Raw genomic sequence first — 20,924 nt, 5'->3', positions numbered from 1 at the left:
GACAAGGGAAAGGGGGGAATGAGACAAGACAACATCCCTTCCCCTATCTCTTCCCCTTCCCTCCATTTCCTTTCCCCCTTTGCTCCCTTCTCTATTTCTTCCTCTTCCCTTGCCCCGCCTCTCCCTTCTCTTCTTCTCCTTTCCCCCTTTCCTCCCTTCCTTTTCCTGTTCTCCTCCCTTCCCTTCTCCTCTCTTCCCCTATCTCTTCCCTTTCCCTCCCTTTCCTTTCCCCCTTTACTCCCTTCCTCTATTTCTTCCTCTTCCCTTCCCCTTCTTTTATTTCAAAACAATTTTTTTTTAATCTACGAAGGTGAATTACCATTTCCTCCTTGCCACAAAGTCTGCAAGGACCTACAATGCCCTGTAGGAATGAAAGAACAACCCATTCCCTTGTCACTTTGATTAGTGTAGCAGTGTAGCACCCTGGTCTCATACCGAGTAGGTTTTTCAAACAGTTCTAGTTTCACCCTACACAATCAGGAAACGATTGCAAATTTTTTAAAAAAATGTATCGGTTTGTAGTTTCTCTTTTTTTGTTATCACAATCACTTGATAAAATTATGGCTACATTCAATACGTTGGAATGGCTATGTTATTTTGGGACCCTAGCTATATTGATTGTATTAGATTATGTATTAGCAATTGATGTAATTAATGTATTGGTGATGTCTATGAACTGCTTTTTCTATTGGTCTAAAATGATTTAAACGTATTACTATTTCTTTGTGATCAAAATATTGAAATCTGGTTTTCTGCATGGAATAAAATTGTGCTTTACAACATGATAGCATATACTATACTGCCCAATTTTCCCGGAAACATCACCAGTACTTCATAAATGGTATAAAACTAAGGTACGCTGGAGTCTACATTTTTAAAAAGGGAGTTAAAAAGCAAATTTCATCATAACAAAAAAAATTAATCTTGTAAAACAGAACAAATTGCTCTTTCATATAAATATTGGATCTAATAAAATGGAATATTTACACTGAAAAAAAGAAAAGAAAACAATCTAGGAAAAAGGAAAGGTGCTTTAATGTCAAAGGAGATATGTGGGAAGAGGAGAACATTTAGGGCAGGGCAGGGCAGGGCAGGCAAGGGAAGTAGAAGGAAGGAAGGAAGATGGCAAGGGAGGAAGAAGAGGAGGAACACGAGGAGGAGGAGGAGAAGGAGAAGGAGTTACAACGGCACTGAAAAAGGTGACTTACGACCGGTTTCTACACTTACGACCATTGCGGCAGCACCATGGTCACATGATGAAAATTCAGACACTTGGCAACTGACTCATATTTATGACAGTTGCAGGATTGGCTGATCCCCTTTTGTGAAGCAAAGTCAACGGGGAAGCCAGATTCACTTAAACGGTGAGAAAGAGTGTACAATGGGGCCAAACTCATTTAACCTGTGTCTACCTCGGCCACATAGATTTTGGCTTCAACTGGACTCTTAAGTTCAAGGACTAACTAACAGTAGCTGCTCCAAGAAGAAATGATGCCTTTTGTCCTGCTCTTAATTCCACACCCCTTTTGTACTTTAATCTTAATCAGCCTTTTGATCTACAAGTCCTCCTTTGATTGCTCAGTCTGGTCTGGATCTCTGCTTTTGCAAATCATTTATTACTTATTTTATGGCTGCTGAGGTCGAGATAATGTTCGGAAGCCAGGCCTAAAGAAGTTTATAAACTGCCTGCATCTGGAGCAGTCCTTGGTAAGCACTGTCTGCAAGCTATCTGCAAGGAGTATAAGCCTTTCCATTCCCCACCATCCAGTCAGAGCTGAAGAAGCTTCTTGGATGAGAAGCGAAACGTCTTCAAAGAAAAATAAAGAAAATCCAGTGGATTTTGAAAAAAGCACCTTTGGGACAACCATGAACTGGATGACTGAGAAGCTCCGTAGACATTCATCTCTTATTCCTACCGAGCTGGCCTGTGATGGTGGCAGTTGCCACCCGGTGAGTTACAATACATCCGTGACTTATACCCCCCTAAACAGGTTCTCAGATTTCTCCTTTTCCTTCTGCTCAGCAGAAACTGGCACAAAAAGATGATCTTCATCATTGTCAGTTTACGCTGACTCATTTTCAGTGTTTAGAAAGCGGGGAATAGCTAGGCTCCCTGCTTAAGGTGACAGCAGTAACAAACGAGAAAGAAAATGGTACCCTTCCAGCCACACAACCCACCCTTAGATTAGAAGTGTCTCCCAAAGAACCAGAATACTCGTTCTAGACATGTATTTCTCAATTCTCTATTCATTGCATCGACATCTTTACTCCCCACCTCCCAGAAGGTCAATATAATTCTGTAGATATTTTAGCAGGATAGAATAGAGTTGGAAGGGACCTTTGGAGGTCTTCTGTCCAACCACCTGCTCAAGCAGGAAACCCTAGACCAGGGATGGCGAACCTTTTTGACACCAAGTGCATGTGCATGTGCCAGAGCCCCAAAGACCAGCTGGCTGATGCGCGCATGCCTGTTTTTGGGCTGGCTTTGGTTGTTTTTCTGGCTGGAAAAATGGTCTGAAAACAGCCCCAAAACAGCCCATAAAATGACCTGGGTTTGGGGTGTTTTTCAAGCTGTTTTCTGGTGCTTCAGTGCCCACAAAGATCAGCTGGCAGCTCTCATGTGCGCACTGGAAACCAGAAGAGCAGCTGGTGACAGCGCGTGTGCCCACATAGAGGGCTCTGTGTGTTACCTGTGGCACATGTGCCACAGGTTCGCCATCACAGCCCTAGACTATTTTAGACAGATGGCTGTCCAGTTTCTTCCTATAAACCTCCAGTGTTGGAGCAGCCACAACCTCTGGAGGCAATCCGTTCCATGGGTTAATTGTTTTAAACTGTCAGGAAATTCCACCTAAGTTCTTCTAGGTTGCTTCTTTCTTTGATTAATTCCCATCTGTTGCTTCTTATCCTGCCTCTGGTGCTTTGGAAAATAGGTTGACCTCCTCCTCTCTGTGGAAGCCCCTTAAATATTGGAAGACTGCTATCATCTCTCCCCTGGTCCTTCTTTTCATCAGGCTAGCCATGCCCAGTTCCTGCAACCGTTCTTCATGTATTTTAGCCTCCAATCCCCCTAATCAACTTTGTTGCTCTTCTCTGCACTCTTTCCAGAGTCTCAACAACATTTTTACATTGTGGAGACCAAAATTGGATTCCGATTGGAGAAAAATCTAAGGATTCTGCAGGGATTTTAACCTGGGATAATTTTAGGAGAATGCCACATGGGCTTTTAACCTGTCGATTTCTAAAAGGCACGACAGGTAAGCAGCAAAAACCTGCCTGTGAATACATAAAGAAAACACTTAGGTGTTTTATACAGGACTGTCAAGCATTATGCACGTCTGTTGCAGTACGAGTCGCCTTCCCAGCAAAATGATTTTGGCCTTCTCGGGAGTATTATCTAGACACACCTGGGTAGGTTAGTAAGTTGAACATATTTCACAGTCTACACCTGGTCTGTTGTAGGTTCATTTAAAGTTTGGCTATAGTCTTGCAGATTTGTTTGATCTCAAGATAGATCCAGCTCTTATGCATTCATCAGAATGGATTATTTCCCAGGTTTGGAATATGGAATTTAAGTCTCAGAGGTCTGTTCTGCATATGAACGCTGTGATTAAGCATGGTCCCCCATGAATAAGTCATCTTGTTTGTCACGTTCTTAGCTCTAATAATTGCCTATGTCTGCACCCTTGTATTGTGAAACGCTCATATTAAGAAGGAGAGGAAAGGAGGTGAAAGGAGGAGGAGGAGGAGGAGGAGAAGAAGAAGAAGAAGAAGAAGAAGAAGAAGAAGAAGAAGAAGAAAGAGGAGGAGGAGAAGGAGAAGGAAGGAGGAAGAAGAGAAGAAAGAGGAAGAGAAAGGAGAAGGGGAGGAGGAAGGAGGAAGAAGAGAGGAAGGAGGTGGAAGGAGAAGAAGAAAAGAAGGAGGAGGAAGGAGAAGAAGAAAGAGGAGGAGGAGGAGGAGGAAGAAGAAAAGGAAACAGAAAACGTACAATTCTCTTTCTCTATTTCAACATAATTTCCCCTTAAAAGGTACTTCTTATCGATAAAAAATAAAATACCAATTTTTAGCGATAGACGAGAATAGTTGTAACTCCGGGGTCATTGATGCTCTCTGAACTTGGTTGTTTTCTTGCAGACGTTTCATTATCCAAACGATGGATTAGATAATGTTACCTAGTTTGGGTAATGAAACATCTGCAAGAAAACAACCAAGTTCAGAGAGCACCAAGGACCCTCTCAGATCAGTTTTGGATAAGGAGCACTTTGATTTTTTTAAAAAAACAACAATAGATGTCTGATTATTCCATCAACATGCCTGGATAAGTGATATTTCTCATTAAAGATAACACCTTTTTAAGTCTCTAGAGCTACATCAAAATTGCCTGCAGTGTGATTAATTCCTAGGTCCCTATTTGTCTCTAGGGTTGAACTGAGTGTTTGGAGAATCATCCCTTCTTTCCCTGCACCTGTTTTGCACTTTGTATTAAAGAATGAGTAGCTAATACGCTTGCATGAAGGGTTGGAAGATACATGAATGTAGTATTGGCTGCCAATTCTCAAAACAGCTGGATCTTTCTGTGTACAATCTGGGAGAAAGATGCAGCTGCTTTCAAGAGTTGTAGAGAGGGGCTGTGTTTGTGTTTTCATAGTCTCAAAAGCCCTTTTCGGAGTTTAATTTTGTAACTTTGCACATTTCATTGAGGAATGTATGAATAATCAGAATGCACTGGTATGTAAAACAGAAACGGTTTGAAGTTACAGCATCCCTGAAAAAGGTGACCTATGACCGTTTTTCACAGTTACGACTTTGGCAGCAACCCCATGATCAGGGGATCAACATTCAGATGCTTGGCAACACGTTCATACTTATGACCGGGGTTCCCCTTTTGCAACCTCCTGACAATCAAAGTCAATGGGGAAGACAGATTCACTTAACAACCGTGTTACTAACTTAACAACGGCAGTGATGCTCTGAACCACCATGGCAAGAAAGGTGGTAAAATGAGGCAAAAATTCACTTAACAACAGAATGTCTCACTTAGCAGCAGAAAGTTTGGGCTCACTTGTGGTTGTAAGTCGAGGACTACCTGTATTGGAACTACATAGCAATCTTCCAGCTGCAGTATGATCTGCCAAATTAACAAGGTGTGTGTGTGTGTGTGTGTGTGTGTAAAAAGCAGTAATCACTATCTTATCACTTCCACATTCCAAGTTTTGGATGTAGCTAAGCAAGAATTCTTTGTTTAAGGCTTCCTAGCCTGCATGTGGCAATTGCATGTGGCAATTAGGTCTCTGGCAGCATTCCCAGGGAGATAAAGGTGGATGCTTATCAACATCCCCCTGAAAGACTGTGGCAACTCGAGCAGACATCTGTCGGAATCTTCACAGACTGGTTTGTGAAGCCTTGCGGACTGTGAATGGCCATAATTTACAGCCATATAAATAAAAGAGGGTTTTGGGGACTAAGATTGTGATTTATGCTTTCTCAGGAAACCTAGGTCAGAACAAGTGACTTTGGGCGAATCCTGTCTTCTGTCTTCATTAGGAATGCTACCTGTGTGGTAGCGATAGGTAAAGGTTCCCCTCACACGGTGCTAGTTGATCCTGACTCTAGATGGCAGTGCTCATCTCCATTTCAAAGCCGAAGAGACAGCGCTGTCCGAAGGCATTTCCATGGTCATGTGGCCGGCAAGACTAAATGCCGAAGATGCACAGAACGGTGTTACCTTCCCATCAAAATGGTTCTGATTTTTCTACTTGCATTTTTACATGCTTTCGAACTGCTAGGTTGGCAGAAGCTGGGACAAGTAATTGGAGCTCACTCCGTTACGTGGTGCTAGGGATTCCAACTGCCGAACTGCTGACCTTTCTGATTGACAAGTTCAGCATCTCAGCCACTGAGCCACTGCGTCCCATCAGCAAATATATACCTGGGATGAAATTCCAAATTGCCAAATTGCCTTTTTAAAGATATTCAGTTGAACCATTTGTTTCATTTTAAACATTTCTATAGATTTCTATTCTCCAAGCAACCTGCTAATTCTTTTTTAAACTAACCGAATCCACATTACTATTAAAGGCCAGAGTGAGTGGAAAAGAGATCAAATAATATATGACATCAACCATTGATGGTAGAGGTAGGATAAAAGCAATAAAAACAATGACAATACGACCTATACTTATACTGATTTACAGTAAATAATATCAAATTGAGCTATATCTCCATGGATCTATGACAAAAAAAATAGGTAAAAGCAAATACTAGAAGAAAGGGAAAAGAAAAGTATCTGTTGGCAAGGAAAAAATTATGGTCCTTCAATTACATATTCTTTGATTTAGTTAATACAATATGCTAAGAGAGCCAGTTTGGTGTAGTGGTTAAGGCATCAGGTGAGAAAACAGAAAGTGGCGAGTTCTAGTCCTGCGGCTTTAGGCATAAAAGTTGGCTGGGTGATCTTTGGCCAATCACCAAGAGACAGTGAGTTCTAGCCCTGCCCTAGATATGAAAGCTGACTGGTGACTTTGGACCAATCACCAAGAGACAGTGAGTTCTAGCCCCGCCCTAGATTTGAAAGCTGGTTGGGTGACTTTGGGCCAATCACCAGAAGGCGGTGAATAAATAAATAAGGGAGGGAGTGTTGTGGCCCGCCAGTGGCCAGAGGAGCTGGCAGCAGAGTCAGACAGTGAGGAGGCTGTGGAGGGGCATGGGCCAGTCCTGGAGTCTGGGGAAGGCTCGGACGAGGGCTCTGCGTTGGAGGCAGAGATGGGGCTGAGGCCATCTGGCAGTTATCAGCTGCTTTCAGAACTAGACAGCAGTGAGGCAGAGGAACAAGCTGGAGCCTGTTCCCAGTGTGCGCATGCGCAGAGCTGCCAGAAGAAAAGAAAATTCAGAAATGGTTCAGGGTTGACTTGGAAGTAAATTCACAGGCGGAAGGTGATTGGCCTCTCCCAAAGGAAATAAAGAGAGGTGAAAGGGGAGTGGGCTTTTGCAGGAAACAATTTGTTCCTTCGGTCATTAAGATTCATTTCAGGGGTGTGAAGATTTCTCCATGTATCTCAGAGACTCTGTGCCCAGCCTTTCCTTGCACAGCACCTCATTTGGGAAAATATTTACATGGCAGCTTTCCAAGATAGATAAGGTCTGGAGTCATAAAAGACTGAAAGACATTGAAAGACTGTTTGCCAGGCCTTGGCTGTATGTGGATGAGAGGAATTCACATTTGTTTAATAAAAGGAGTTTTGTCGGGACCAGGACTCTGCCTTGTGCTTTTTGGGGAAGCCTAGGTCAGAACAGAGATTTCTCAGACTACTAAGAAAAAAAAGTTTGTTTTTAGGGAGCTAAAGAAAAAAAAAGGCAGAGAGGCAATGAGTGAAAAGGATAGTGGTAATTTCTAGGAGCAGCAGGAGTGTGCAGTGATGCAAGAGGAACAAAGATCAGGGGAAAGGAAGTGTTGGATAGAAATACAGAAAGATAAGGATAGGATAATGTTACAGAGATTTTCAAAAAGGAGGGCATGTGTCAGACCCAAGACCACAGAGAAAGCGTACTTACACACACACAAACACACACACAGAGACAAATATTTGTGGTACAAAATGATGGTTCAAATTCAAATGGACAAAATTGAGTTAAGGGATTTCAATGATGCCTTTAGAACACAGAATCATTGGACTGGAAGGGATCTTGGAGGTCTTCTAGTCCAGCCCCCCCCCCCCCCCCATACACCATAAGAGAATGCAGTAGTACAGGCTAATATATCACTTTCCTGGGCAAATGATTAGCCCACCAAAAGCATTTCTATCTTATTAAGGCTGATATTTTTATTTTTTATTTTGATCTGTATCTAGGGCACTGTTTCAGCACTTCCAAGGGCTCCCCAGTGTCAGATGAAAAGGAAATGGTTGCTGGATCTCATCAACACACCCAAATTACTTTTCAAAGCTATGTCAAATATGGCCTAGTCATAGACAGAGAAATCTGCTGGGTGGAGCAACAGAAAATATAATTGCAGTTCTATGGGTAGGATGCTAAAGAATGGGAAGGCAGCAGAAGGGAAGGAAGGAAGGATGTTTGAGGTCCTTGGGGCTCTCTCACCTTGGTTATTTTCTTGCAGACTTTTTATTACCAAATTAGGTAACAACCTCAGTGCTAGAAGGGATTAGGGTTTGCAGGGGGGGGGAGGAGGAGGAGGAGGAGGAGGAGGAGGAGGAGAGGAGGAGGAGGACTGTGGGGTCCTTGGTGCTTTCTGAGCTTGCTTGTTTTTTTGCAGATGTTTCATTACCAAACTAGATAACATAATCAGTGTTAGAAGGGAGTGGGATTTCCAGAGAGGAGGAGGAGGGAGGAAGAGGAGGAGGAGGAAGAAGAGTATGCATTCTTGGGGCTCTTTAAGATTTTCTTGCAGAAGTTTCATTACCAAACTAGATAACATAATTAGTGCTAGAAGAGAGTGGGATTTCCAGAGAAGAGGAGGAGGAGGAGGAGGTGGAAGAAGAGAAGGAGAAGAAAGAAGAGTATGCATCTTTGGTGTTCTCTAAAGTTGCATGTTTTCTTGCAGATGTTTCATTACCAAACTAGGCAACATCATCAGTGCTAGAAGGGAGAGGGGTGTGCCAGCCCAAAAGGAAACAAAAAGACAAAAACATCTCCTCCATCAGCAATTACACCCAGATAATCAGAGATTAACACCAAGATTAATACTAAGATTAACAAACAAGAAGTAAGTAAACAATACTCCAATGAAGGAACTACCAACTCAGAAAAACAGGCTAACAGAAAAAAAACCCAGTCTAATCAAAACTACTCTCATCAACACTGGTCTAGTAGGGCAAGCGGCTATTATACAGCAACAGCAAACCTCAACCCCTTCTAGCACTGATGGTGTTACCCAGTCAGGTAATGAAACATCCGCAAGAAAACCACCAGGCTCAGAGAGCACCAAGGACAAATATTGTCTTCTATGGGAAGCTGAAAGCCTCGAAGAGAAATGCTTGGGTCACTTTGGAGGTAGAAGTGTATAAATCAGATGATAAAGAAAGTCAATGAGCGATTGTAACGTGTAGCCAAGGAGGAATCCATGCACTCTAAGAGTGTTTCTGAAATATTAGCAGTCACTCATTCTATTCTCTATACTAGATGATAACCTGGCACTGCCTGAATATTTATATATTCCAACCCTCCTTCCATGAATGTTGCCGCAATTTCTAATGTTGGATTTTCCCCTTGCCAGAAGGAGCCCCCTTGTGAAGCTATGACCATGGCAACTTCACTGCGCTGTATAGTAGAAGCCATTTTAAGGCACAACAGGCTGTATCTTAACAGAACACACACACACACACGAGGGGTGTTAGGGGTGTCTTACCCCCACAATATTTGTTTCCAGAGAGTAAGTCATCTGTGTTGAAATTGCTCAAGGCATTCCAGAGTTATGCTGGCACACACACACATTCTCACATTCCCACACACAAAACGATAGATATAGATTAGCAGTCACTCATTCTATATATAGTAATTTATTCTATAAGTTTTTTATGCTAAATTTCTCAGAAATCCCCTCCCTGAGTTTAAGGACTTTGTATCCCAAATATGGATAGAATTTAAATCCATGTTTTATTTTCCGGCATGAAAGGCTGTTGTTCTGCATTCAATCCTACTTACTTATATTATTTACATGACTAATTCAGGAGAGAACTTCTGTATTCAGGTAGTCCTTGACTTGCAACCACAATTGAGACCAAAATTTCTGTTGCTAAGCGAAACGTTTGTTAAGTGAATTTTACCCCGTTTTATTACCTTTCTTGCCGCAGTGATTTTAAGCGAATCACTGTGGTTGTTATGTTAGTGACACAGTTGTTAAGTGAATCTGGTTTCCCTGTTGACTTTGCTTGTAAAAAAGGTCACTGCAACCGTCATAAACATGAGTCAGTTGCCAAGTGTCTGAATTTTGATCATGTGACTCTGGGGATGCTGCAAGGGTGAAAAATGGTCATATAAGCCATTTTTTAAAGCGCCGTTGTAACTTGGAACGGTCACTAAAAGAACTGTTGTAAGTCAAGGACTACTTGTCCATGCTTTTGGTACACCAACACCGTCCAATTTTCTTGGTGGTGTTGCATGTCTTATATCTGAAAATGCCAGGAAGGACGAGAGATCTACAGAGACAACGGGGCATGTGTGCACAATCGCATCTGAAGGTGTGATTAGCCGAACAACTAGATAGCAGATTATATCAGCAGTCTAGTAAATTCTAGATAATCCCTTACATATGAGGCGGTGAAGTCCTAGATCCATGGCGACAGGGATTTAAGAAAGAGCCTTCAAAGCAGCATCAAATGGGGGGGGGGAAATATTGTCCACCCTGGACTGGTGAACACAGCTTTATCCATGGTAAGAATATCTGGAAGCTAACTTTTGCAGTGGTAGGATTCAAATATAATTTAACCACCTGTTCTCTGCCGTAATAACCAGCTGGGTAGGCATGTGTGGGTGGTCATGTGACTGAGTGGGGGGTATGGGCAACTCAACATCACTCACATCAAGGGGCACCTCACCTCACCCCTCCCTTCCCAGCCAATCCTTGTCACACCCAGCTACTGACCCTGCCGCCCAGTTGGGCGAGCGCCTGGTTGGCTAGGTCAGTGGCCGGGCAGCGAGGCGAGGAGTGGCTGGGAGGGGAAGGGCGAGGTGGGGCCAGGAGTGTGGAGGCACGCTATTCAACTGAACTGCACGAAAACTTAGTTACCGGTTCTACTGAATCTGTGCAAACTGGATGAATCCCACCACCGAAGCTAAGCCGCATCAGGATCATAAAAGAGGGTCCCTATCTGTATTTTGCTCAGAGCACATAGAAAATGGGACATTTGGATGTACGTTTTGAAGGCCACTTGTAAGTCAAACAATTCAAGCCTCATTTGTTAGGTTTAGTAAATATATAAACCTTCTTGCCAATGTTCAGTGTGTTAAAACACTGAGCACCCTGGCTGTATTTGTCAACAGTAGACAGGATCCAAAGAACCAATGCTCTTTCTTCCTCAGGTAGTCCTTGATCTATGACCACCATTGAGCCCAAAGCCTGTTAAGGGAGTTTTGCCTCCAATTTACGACTTTTCTGGCCCCCTTCTTAAGTGAATCATGGCAGTCGTTGAGTCAGTAACGTGGTTGTTAAGTGAATCCAACTTCCCCATTGACTTGGCATGTCAGAAAATTGCAAATGGTGATCAGATGACCCTCCCTGGCACAGTGCAACAATCATAAGTACATGCCAGTTGCCAAGCGCCTGAATTTTGATCAATTATTTGGCAATAATTATTTGGCGTTTTTTTAAATTTTTATTAAGCTATTTTCTTCATTTTATATCACAATTTTCATCTTTACAACGCTTCAGTGTCAGTATACCTCATACGTACATTTTTATTTTTCTTCCCTTTTTATATACGTACATATTCCTTTATAACTGCTAACTCGAAGTTAGCAATATATACCAATCTACACAATGTGCGGTTGTTATAGTGGTATAAATATATGTATTACATTTCTGTCACATCTTAGCATATTTTAACATTACATATTCTTTCATTCTTTTTTATTGACTCCTTAGTCTTTTGCTTCTATACTCTAACCAGTTGTACCACATATTACAGATCAAATAATATTATATTTTATTTCAATTGTCAGCCTATCCATTTCGGCACATTCTCGCACTTTCTTTATCACCATGCCATCAAGAGGTATACTTTCATTTTTTCCAATTTTGCGCCACGGTTATTATGTGTAGCCTTATGTATTGCAGTGATGGCTAACCTTTTCCAGATAAAGTGCCCAAAGTGCAGGCGCGCTCCCACAAATTTGCATGGGTGTGCGCCTGAATCCCCAAAATGCAATGCACGTCCCCATGCATGCATCCCACCTCCTGCACATGTGCACACACCCCCATATACACCCCACTGCATGCATATGCGGCCCACCGCATGCACCCACCATGCATGTGCATGCCCCCTCAAGATGCGCCCTTCTCCCCCACATGCCTTCCCCCCCATTTATGCGCAGCAGAGACCCAATAACCAGCTGGCCGGCGGGAGGCATGTGCGCATCCACAGTGGAGATGAACTGGGGTTATGGCTCACATGCCCACAGAGAGGGCGCTGCCTGCCAGCTGTGGCACGGGTGCCATAGGTTCACCGTCACAGATGTATTGGTTTTTTTTTAAATTACAATTTCTTGTTAGTATGCCTAGCAAAAATAGCTCCTGTTTTAACTCTATTTGTTGTTTGGTTATTTCCTCTAGCCACTTTCTTATTCTTATCCAATATTGTTATTTGGTGTTTTCTGCACCAGCATTTGAATTTGAGTTGTGGTCATTTTGACCACAGATCTTTGTTAATATTTTTTTTTTTTACAATGTTGGGGCCACGTTTTCTGCCAAAAAGAGTGCGATTTGGTGACCCAAACTTTGAAGAAACTATTCATAGAAGAAACTTCTTCTGTGAAGAAGCAGAGAGTGATCTGAGTGAAGTGGAATCGGATTGCGACAAAAGTTTTGTAATGGAGGATGAGGAACCCTCTGCTGCAGCTTCTGACATCAGCAATGATGAAGCTCCCAATGAAATTGATGACTAGGGACTAAATAGAACACTTGGCAAAATGTCATTATTCAGTTTGTTTTCCCATGAAGATTATATTTCCTGCTGCAAAGATTTTCTTTATCACCCGATCAAGGACTTCTACAGATAGGCTAATGTCATGCTTCTTTGAATATTGTTGTCCTTTTATAAGAACTAGAGGTACCTATAACCACCACCTGTTCACAAATTTGTGGTTGCTCATCATATTGAGAAAATGTGTGCTGTTTTATAAATATATATAATGTTGTATTTGTGCTGATAAATAAATAAAGGTAAAAATATTGGCTTTCTGTCTGGATGGTCTCTTGTGATGAGCTGATAGATAGAGAAAGGAAGCAGTATGCCTCCTCCCATATTTGGGCATACCAGGGGTTGTGACACTAAATACATATACACACATATATACATATATAGTCTCCCTTTATTTATTTATCAGCACAATTGCAACACACACACACACACACACACACACAGGTTTTGGTATATTCGGGTCATCCAGGCGGGGCTGGATGAATCAAATTAAGATTGCCAGGAGAAATATCAACAACCTCAGATATGCAGATGAGACCACTCTAATGGCAGAAAGTGAAGAGGAACTAAAGAGCCTCTTGATGCAGGTGAAGAAGAGGGTGAAAAAGTTGGCTTGAAACTCAACATTAAGAAAACTAAGATCATGGAATATGGCCCTCTCAATTCCTGGCAAATAGATGGGGAAGAAATGGAGGTAGTGACAGATTTTATTTTCTTGGGCTCCAAGTTCCCCACAGATGGGAACTGCAGCCAAGAAATTAAAAGACGCTTGCTCCTGGGAAGGAAAGCTATGGCAAATCTAGACAGCCTACTAAAAAGCAGAGACATCCCCCTGCCAACAAAAGTGTGTATAGTCAAGGCTGTGGTTTTCCCATTTGCAATGGATGGCTGTGAAAGTGGGACAATACAGGAGTCAAGGAGCTACTTCTAGAAAAGATGGAAGGCATGGTGAATTCAGAACTGGCCAGGTCAGCAAAGGGATAGTGGCCAACATACACCAACACCCGAAGCTGGATGGAGAAGCAACCCCCCATTCCTTTGTTTTTAAAAGAATAACATGGATCACTTTCAATATTTGCTTTCGAAATTCCTTGGCACAGACGCAGCATCAGTACCCGTAAAAGAGAAATCACAACAACAGAAAACCACAAAAGAGGTCTCAGAACTGGCAGAAAAGGTTTCAATGACATCCAAAGTTTTTTAGCAATCTCAACACTTAAGGTTCTCCTGAAAAGTCGCAGAAGGGTGGCGAGTGCGATTATAAAGAAGCACGATAAGTTGAACGGAAGGCAGCAAAGCAGCAAGTTACAACAACAACAACAGCAGCAACAACAACAGCGTTACATCTCTGAAATATTCCTTCAAGTGCAGCTGAGAAAAATCTGACTATGAATCATTTGTTTATGGTGGCGTATAGTAGGAAAAGGGGCGCGGTGGCTCAGTGGCTGAGATGCTGAGTTTGTTGATCAGAAAGGTCGGCCCAGGGACATTTTCCTTCAGTGCTCCAAAATTTCCTGATTTTGCAAGATTTGTTTATCGTTGTCTTCACTAAATAATTTTTGGCAATGTTATTTTCTTTCTTCCCAGCCCAAAGGAATGTTGGAAAGAAATGACATATCCAAGAGGCACAGGACTCTGTTGGTCTGTCCATCAGCAACATAATTTTGGAAACAGAATAATAATAAAAAAAAGAACCAAATTTGGCCTGGTGGAAAAAGCCAGTAAAAATAAATTCAAGTTGCAAAATAGGTTGGATTCAACAAGAGGTTGCAAAAAAATAATAATAATCTAGAAATAATGTTTTCAGCTGCACAACACTTGTCTATGATGATCAATGAAGACATGGATTTTGATTTGTGTCTTAATCACTGGTAGTGTGTGAAATTTATTTGCATTTTACATCTCATTTAATAAATCATGGGTATTTTCATGCATGTTACAATTTGACACTGGATGAAGATGCAATGGGAGGCAGTTTGGACTAGTGGTTAAGGCACAAGGCTAGATATCAAGAAATCATGAGTTCTAGTCCTGCCTTAGACATGAAAGCCAGCTGTGTTATGTTGTGCCGTTCATCAAGAGATTGTGATTTCTAGTCCTGCATTAAGCATGAAAGCTAGCTGGGTGATGTTGTGGCCTGCCAGCAGCCAGCAGAGCTGGCAGCAGATTCGGACAGTGAGGAGGTCGGGGAGGAACATGGGGCAGTCCTTGGGTCTGGGGAAAGATCTGATGAAGGCTCTGTGTCAGAGGCAGAGAGGTGGCCAAGGCCATCTGGTAGTTATTTGCTGCGTCCGGAGCCTCCAGAGTCTGACATCAGCAAAGCAGAAGGACAGTGGGAGCCTGTTCCCAATGTGCGCATGCGCAGAACTGCCAGAAGGCAAGAACAACTAGGAAAACAAGGTCGACTTGAGAGTAAGGCTTGGAAAGCTAGCTGGGTGACTTTGGGCCAATCACCAGGAGATGGGGAATTCAAATGCCACCTCAGTCGTGAAAGCTGTCTGAGTGACTTTGGGCTAGTCTTTCTCTTTCAGGCCAGCTCATCTTGCAGGGTTGATGTTGTGGGCAAAATAGGAGGAAAATGTGTTGGATATGGTTACCACCTTAGGTAATAAGGTAAATAATGATGAGATATAAATAACTTTATGAAGGAATAGAGCAGTGGCCCATTTATATTACAGTATTTCTGCATATAATTTGCAGTTTGGCTACATGTCCCTGAATAGCTTTCTTTCTATGGCTGAATCCTGTCTTCTGTCTTCATTAGGAGCATGAATGCTCCCTGTGTGGTAGCGATAGGTAAAGGTTCCCCTCGCACATATGTGCTAGTCGTTCCTGACTCTAGATGGCGGTGCTCATCTCCGTTTCAAAGCTGAAGAGACAGCACTGTCTGAAGACGTCTCCGTGTTTATGTGGCCAGCATGACTAAATGCCAAAGGAACACGGAAAGCTGTTATCTTCCCACCAAAGATGATCCCTTTTTTTTTCTATTTGCATTTTTTACATGCTTTTGAAGTGCTAGGTCGGCAGAAGTTGGGACAAGTCACGGGAGCTCACTCCATTACACAGCACTAGGGATTCGAACCGCCGAACCGCCGAACTTTCTGATCAGCAAGCTCAGTGTCTTAGCCACTGAGTCTCACTGGTAGAGATAATGCCACACTAATTAAATAATTGAGGGCAAATAATTGAGAGAATGATTGAGGATAAAAGAAAAAGGGGACGACAGAGAATGAAGTGGCTGGATGGAGTCCACCGAAGCAGCAGGCGTGAGCTTAAATGGACTCTGGAGGATGGTAGAGGACAGGAAGGCCTGCAGGTACATTGTCCCCGGGGTAGCGATGGGTTTGACATGACTTCGCAACTAACAACGACAAATTAAATAATGATTTAATGTTTCTCACTATCCTAAGGCTCTGCATTAAAGAGAAAAGGCTCAACAAATTTGGTTATAGAGTGGCACGTATTTCTAATAAAAAAAACTTATATATTTTTCCAATTCAAAGACACCCACATCCTATTCTGCTGATCCAAGTTGTAATCATCACTTTCATCTTGAAATTAACTGAGTTACTCAGAAAGGTGCCGGTTTCCGTTGACCTTAGAACTGCATTTACAAAAAAAAAAAAACATCTCCACAACTTTTGGCCTTGAAAGGTTGCTGACATAGGCAAAGTTTGTGTGGATTTAAAAGAGACAGCAAACTCTCCAGTAAACACCTTGAAAGGTTTTTGGCTTGTTGCATCACAGTTGTGGAAGCCCTCAGAATCAGCAGTTTGGAGAGACCCATAACCAAAGGAGGGAAGAAAAGGGAAGGGAAGGGAAGAGGGAAGGGAAGGAGGGAAAGAAAGAAAAGCGGAAGAGAAGAGAAGAGGAAGAGAAGAGGAAACAGATAATTACTAGTGAGAAAAAAAAAAACTTATTTGTGACTCCTTTCCCATTTTTCCCTGTGGCCTCTTTTACTTGTTTTGTCCCATTGAGGAATTCTGAATTAACTATATAATGCATATTTGTTTTATTTTCTTATGAAAATAAAATAGGATCCAAAGGTTTCCAAAAACAATTATTTGATGAAAAAGGGAAAAAAGGGTCTCTGCTGCATTAAGCAATGCCAGAACCTCTGTGGTATCCTTGCTCTTGCTCTTAAATTAAAATACCCAAAGCATTAAAAAGAAAAGGCATAGAAAAAATCTCACAGGATACTGAAATGCACGTGGCTCGGGTAGTTGTGTTCAAAGCCATGCAATAGCTGACATGAAACAGAGAACCTCAAGATCTTTCAAGGAAGGAAGGAAGGAAGGAAGGAAGGAAGGAAGGAAGGAAGGAAGGAAGGAAGGAAGGAAGGAAGGAGAGTTCATGCAAAATCTTGTGAAATGTTATTATTCTTGAACATGGTGAAGTAAAATGTAGGGCTAAAACTTTGGAGGCTCTAATATTATTTTAGGCTATTTACCCAGGATTATGGAATAGAATTTCAACTCTGGAAAACTAAACTTAACTTTTACAAAATGCAAATGATTCTGAAATACATCCAAATATTTTACTGCCCCATCAATAATGGTGGTGCCAGAGAAAGCATGAAGGTTTGCCATTTTGTGCTGGATGGAAAGAAAATCTTGCATACTCATCACTTCATCCTGGATGCAAGAAAAATTTGTGAGAGTTAAAGGAGATGCAAGAAAAAAAATCATGCATGGCTGCTCCCCCCACCCTTTGTAACAATGCTATAGCTTTTGGGATGGATTCATTGACACGCTTGTATATTTCTGGCACAGAAGCTGAAAACGTAGAGTGGGGAACATAGGTCATCAGTGCCGGATTATGTCTGGAAGCTATTAAGGAGCCTATTTTGGCATGTACATTACATACAGGGCCGAAATATATTCAACTCAAGATGGAATGTTTTCTTAAGAATAATGGAATAACAGAGTTGGAAGGAACCTTGGAGGTCTTCTTGTCCAATCTCCTGCTCAAGCAGGAGACCCTACACAACTTCAGAAAAATGTTTGTCCAATCTCTTCTTAAAAAACCTCCAGTGTTGCAGCATTCACAACTTCTGGAGGCAAGTTGTTCCACTGATTAATTGTTCTCCACTGTCTGTAAATTTCTCCTTAGTTCTAGGTTGTTTTTTTCCTTGATGAGTTTCAACCCATTCTTTCTTGTCCTGCCCTCAGGTGCTTTGGAGAATAGCTTGACTCCCTCTTCTTTGTGGCAACCCCTGAGATAGCGGAACACTCCTATCGTGTCTCCCCTAGTCCTTCTTTTCATTAAACTAGACATACCCAGTTCCTGCAACAGTTCTTCATATGTTTTAGCCTCCAGTTCCCTAATCATCTGTGTTGATCTTCTCTGCACTCTTTTCCAGTCTTAACATCTGTTTGACATTGTGGCAATCAAAACTGGATGCATCATTCCAAGTGTGGCCTTAACAAGGCTTTATAAAATGGTACTAAAACTTCATGTGAACTTGATTCTATCCCTCTGTTGATGCAGCCTAGGATTGCATTGGCTTTTTTGGCTGCCACCACACACTGCTGGCAACTTGGATTCTAGGATCCCTTTCATGGTTACTGCTATTGTGCCACGTTCTACCTGTTCCGTATCTGTACATTTGGTTTGTTTTGCCTAAGTGTAAAACCTTAGTTTATGTTACATGCATTGACACTTAGGAGAAATTAGGAAAGGACAGAATCTGGACTGTAACTATAGGTTCTTAAGGCCTGACAGCAGGAAGGATAAGCTTGAAAAAACAAATAAACAAAAGGAGAAAAATCAATTACCACACAATCATACAATTAGATGGGTCTGTTGTGGCCTGCCAACAGCCAGCAGAGCTGGCAGCAGATTCAGACAATGAGGAGTTTGGAGAGGAACATGGGCCAGTCCTGGAGTCTGGGGAAGGCTTGGACAAGGGCTCTGCATCAGAGGCAGAGAGGAAACCAAGGTCATCCGGTACTTATTTCTGCCTCTGGAGCCTGACATCAGCAAGGCAGAAGAACAGCGGGAGCCTGTTCCCAGTGTGTGCATGTGCAGAGCTGCCAGAAGGCAAGAACAACTAAGAAAACAGGGTTGACTTGGGAGTAAGGCTTGGAAATGATTGGCCCCTCCCATAAGACATAAAAGAGGAGCAAACAGGACATGAGCTTTTGCAGGAAGCACCTGGTCAGTTCAAGCTTTGAAAAGTTCTGTTTGACGCTGTACTAAGTTTGGCCTTGCTCTGCATTTGGCAATTAGGTCTCTGGCAGGATTCCAAGGGAGATAAGGTGGGTACTTATCAACATTCCCCTGAAAGACTGTGGCAACTCGAGCAGACATCTATCCGAATCGTCACAGGCTGTGAAGCCTTGCGGACTGTGAATGGCCATAATTTACAGCCATACAAATAAAAGAGGGTTTGGGGGACTAAAATTGTGATTTATCCTGTCTCAGGAAGCCTAGGTCAGAACAGGGGCTATTCTCATTTGTTAAGTCTCTGGACCGACTGGATAATTTTAAACAACCCAGCTTGGCACCCTTTGAGGAATTTCTGCCTCCTACTTCAGTAGGTTGTGATGTTTGTTTAAAACATTGCCTGTTTTGCTTTAAACCGCAGCCTGAACTTTTATTTCCTGCTTCCTGGTTATTCCTTCCAAACAATAGCAGAGGTCAGAAAAGGTGCTGTATTTCATGCTGGTTCTTCTGAGTCAGCTTCTTTTTTTCATTTTCCCTCCACAAAGTGAACAATCACTATACTCTCCTGGGATTTTGCCATCAATTTCAGGGAAAGAAAGAAAGAAATTCAGAGCCAGCACTACTACGCCAATGGAGGATTTGCTGCTTGGATTTTTATGCACCTAGGGCACAGGTGTACTTATTTCTAGATAAATGCTAAGCCTAATTTTTTTTTAAAAGTCTACAATAATCCCTCGGGACTTAAACTTTACCAGTCCACCAGACTTGAAATATGCACAAGGAGAAACGAGGGAGTCGCTTCTCACAATTCAGCCAGATTTAGCAGTACTGCTACCTGGTGGGAAGAGAGCTGGCCTGTCAACCTGGTGGAGAACATGAACAATTTGAATTTCCACTCTCCTGAGTTGTAAGAAAAAGCACCATTCTCACTTAATCTGCACAGAAGAGATGTGTGTAAGCAGTAAATGATATCATCAAACTTCTGTTGGGTACAGCAGAGAAGAGTTGGCAGCGAAACTCCTGCCCCCCAAATATTTTCAAAACTCCTAAATTTTTGGCCATTAAATCAAAGCTAGGTTATTGGCAGGTCTGGGGTCTGGGGAAGGCTCTGATGAGGGCTCTGTGTTGGAGGCAGAAAGGGAGCCAGGACCGTCTGACACTTATCAGCTGCCTTCGGAGTCAGACATCAGTGAGGCAGATGAACAGCTGGAGCCTGTTCCCGTGTGCGCATGCGCAGATGAAGGGAACAGCTAAAGAACAGGGGTTGACATGGGAGTAAGGCCATAGATGGACGGTGAATGGACCCTCCCATAGGGAATAAAAGAGGAGCGAAAGAGGAGTGGAGTTTGCAGGAGACAATTAGTTAATTCCTGTATTCTTGCCAAGTATTGTGGCATCTGAAAGATATCGGCCTGGCCACTCTCCAAGCCTGATAAAGGTCAGTAATTGTGAACTACCTTGAAAGACTGTGGGAGAGGAAAGACTTTGCTGGAGAGGAATTCACTGTAAATTAAATAAAAGGGGTTTATTGGGATGAGGACTTGGCTTCGTGCTGCTGGGGAAGCCTAGGTCAGAACAAGTATCCCTTCTGTAACTGATTTTATATTCGGTCATTATATTAATCACAAAAGCCATTGTTACCTCTCCTTTCAAAACCAAAAAAAAAGCTTGCATAAGTTTTTCTTTAATAGAGGGAAAAGGGAATCGCATATGAAAAGTGAGAAATAGGAAGGCACAAGATAATAAAAGCAGAAGCGATTATGGCAACATTTTGACAGGAAGTGTAATATAGCTTGATAACTTCCTTTCACAATCCAATGCCGAAATTCTTGCTCTTATCTCCAAATATATCATACGTTGATAAAGAGCCAGTGACTAATTCCACTCAATTCCATTTGTAGATCATCCTGATAAACAAGTATCTTGCTGTTTTGTTTCCCCTACATGAATATTCACACTCAACTTTTACAAACTACATGACTCCTACTACAGTGTGAGAACTCTGTGAGAAGGGTTACTATGTCAAATGAAAAAAGACTCTGCCTTTTATTTTACAAGCAACAGTGTGCAAACTAGGATCAACCTGCAAGAGTTTCCATTTTCCCC

The sequence above is a fragment of the Thamnophis elegans genome, chromosome 9, assembly GCF_009769535.1.
Source record: "Thamnophis elegans isolate rThaEle1 chromosome 9, rThaEle1.pri, whole genome shotgun sequence".
NCBI lineage: Eukaryota > Metazoa > Chordata > Lepidosauria > Squamata > Colubridae > Thamnophis > Thamnophis elegans.
This window is presented reverse-complemented; position numbering follows the sequence as displayed.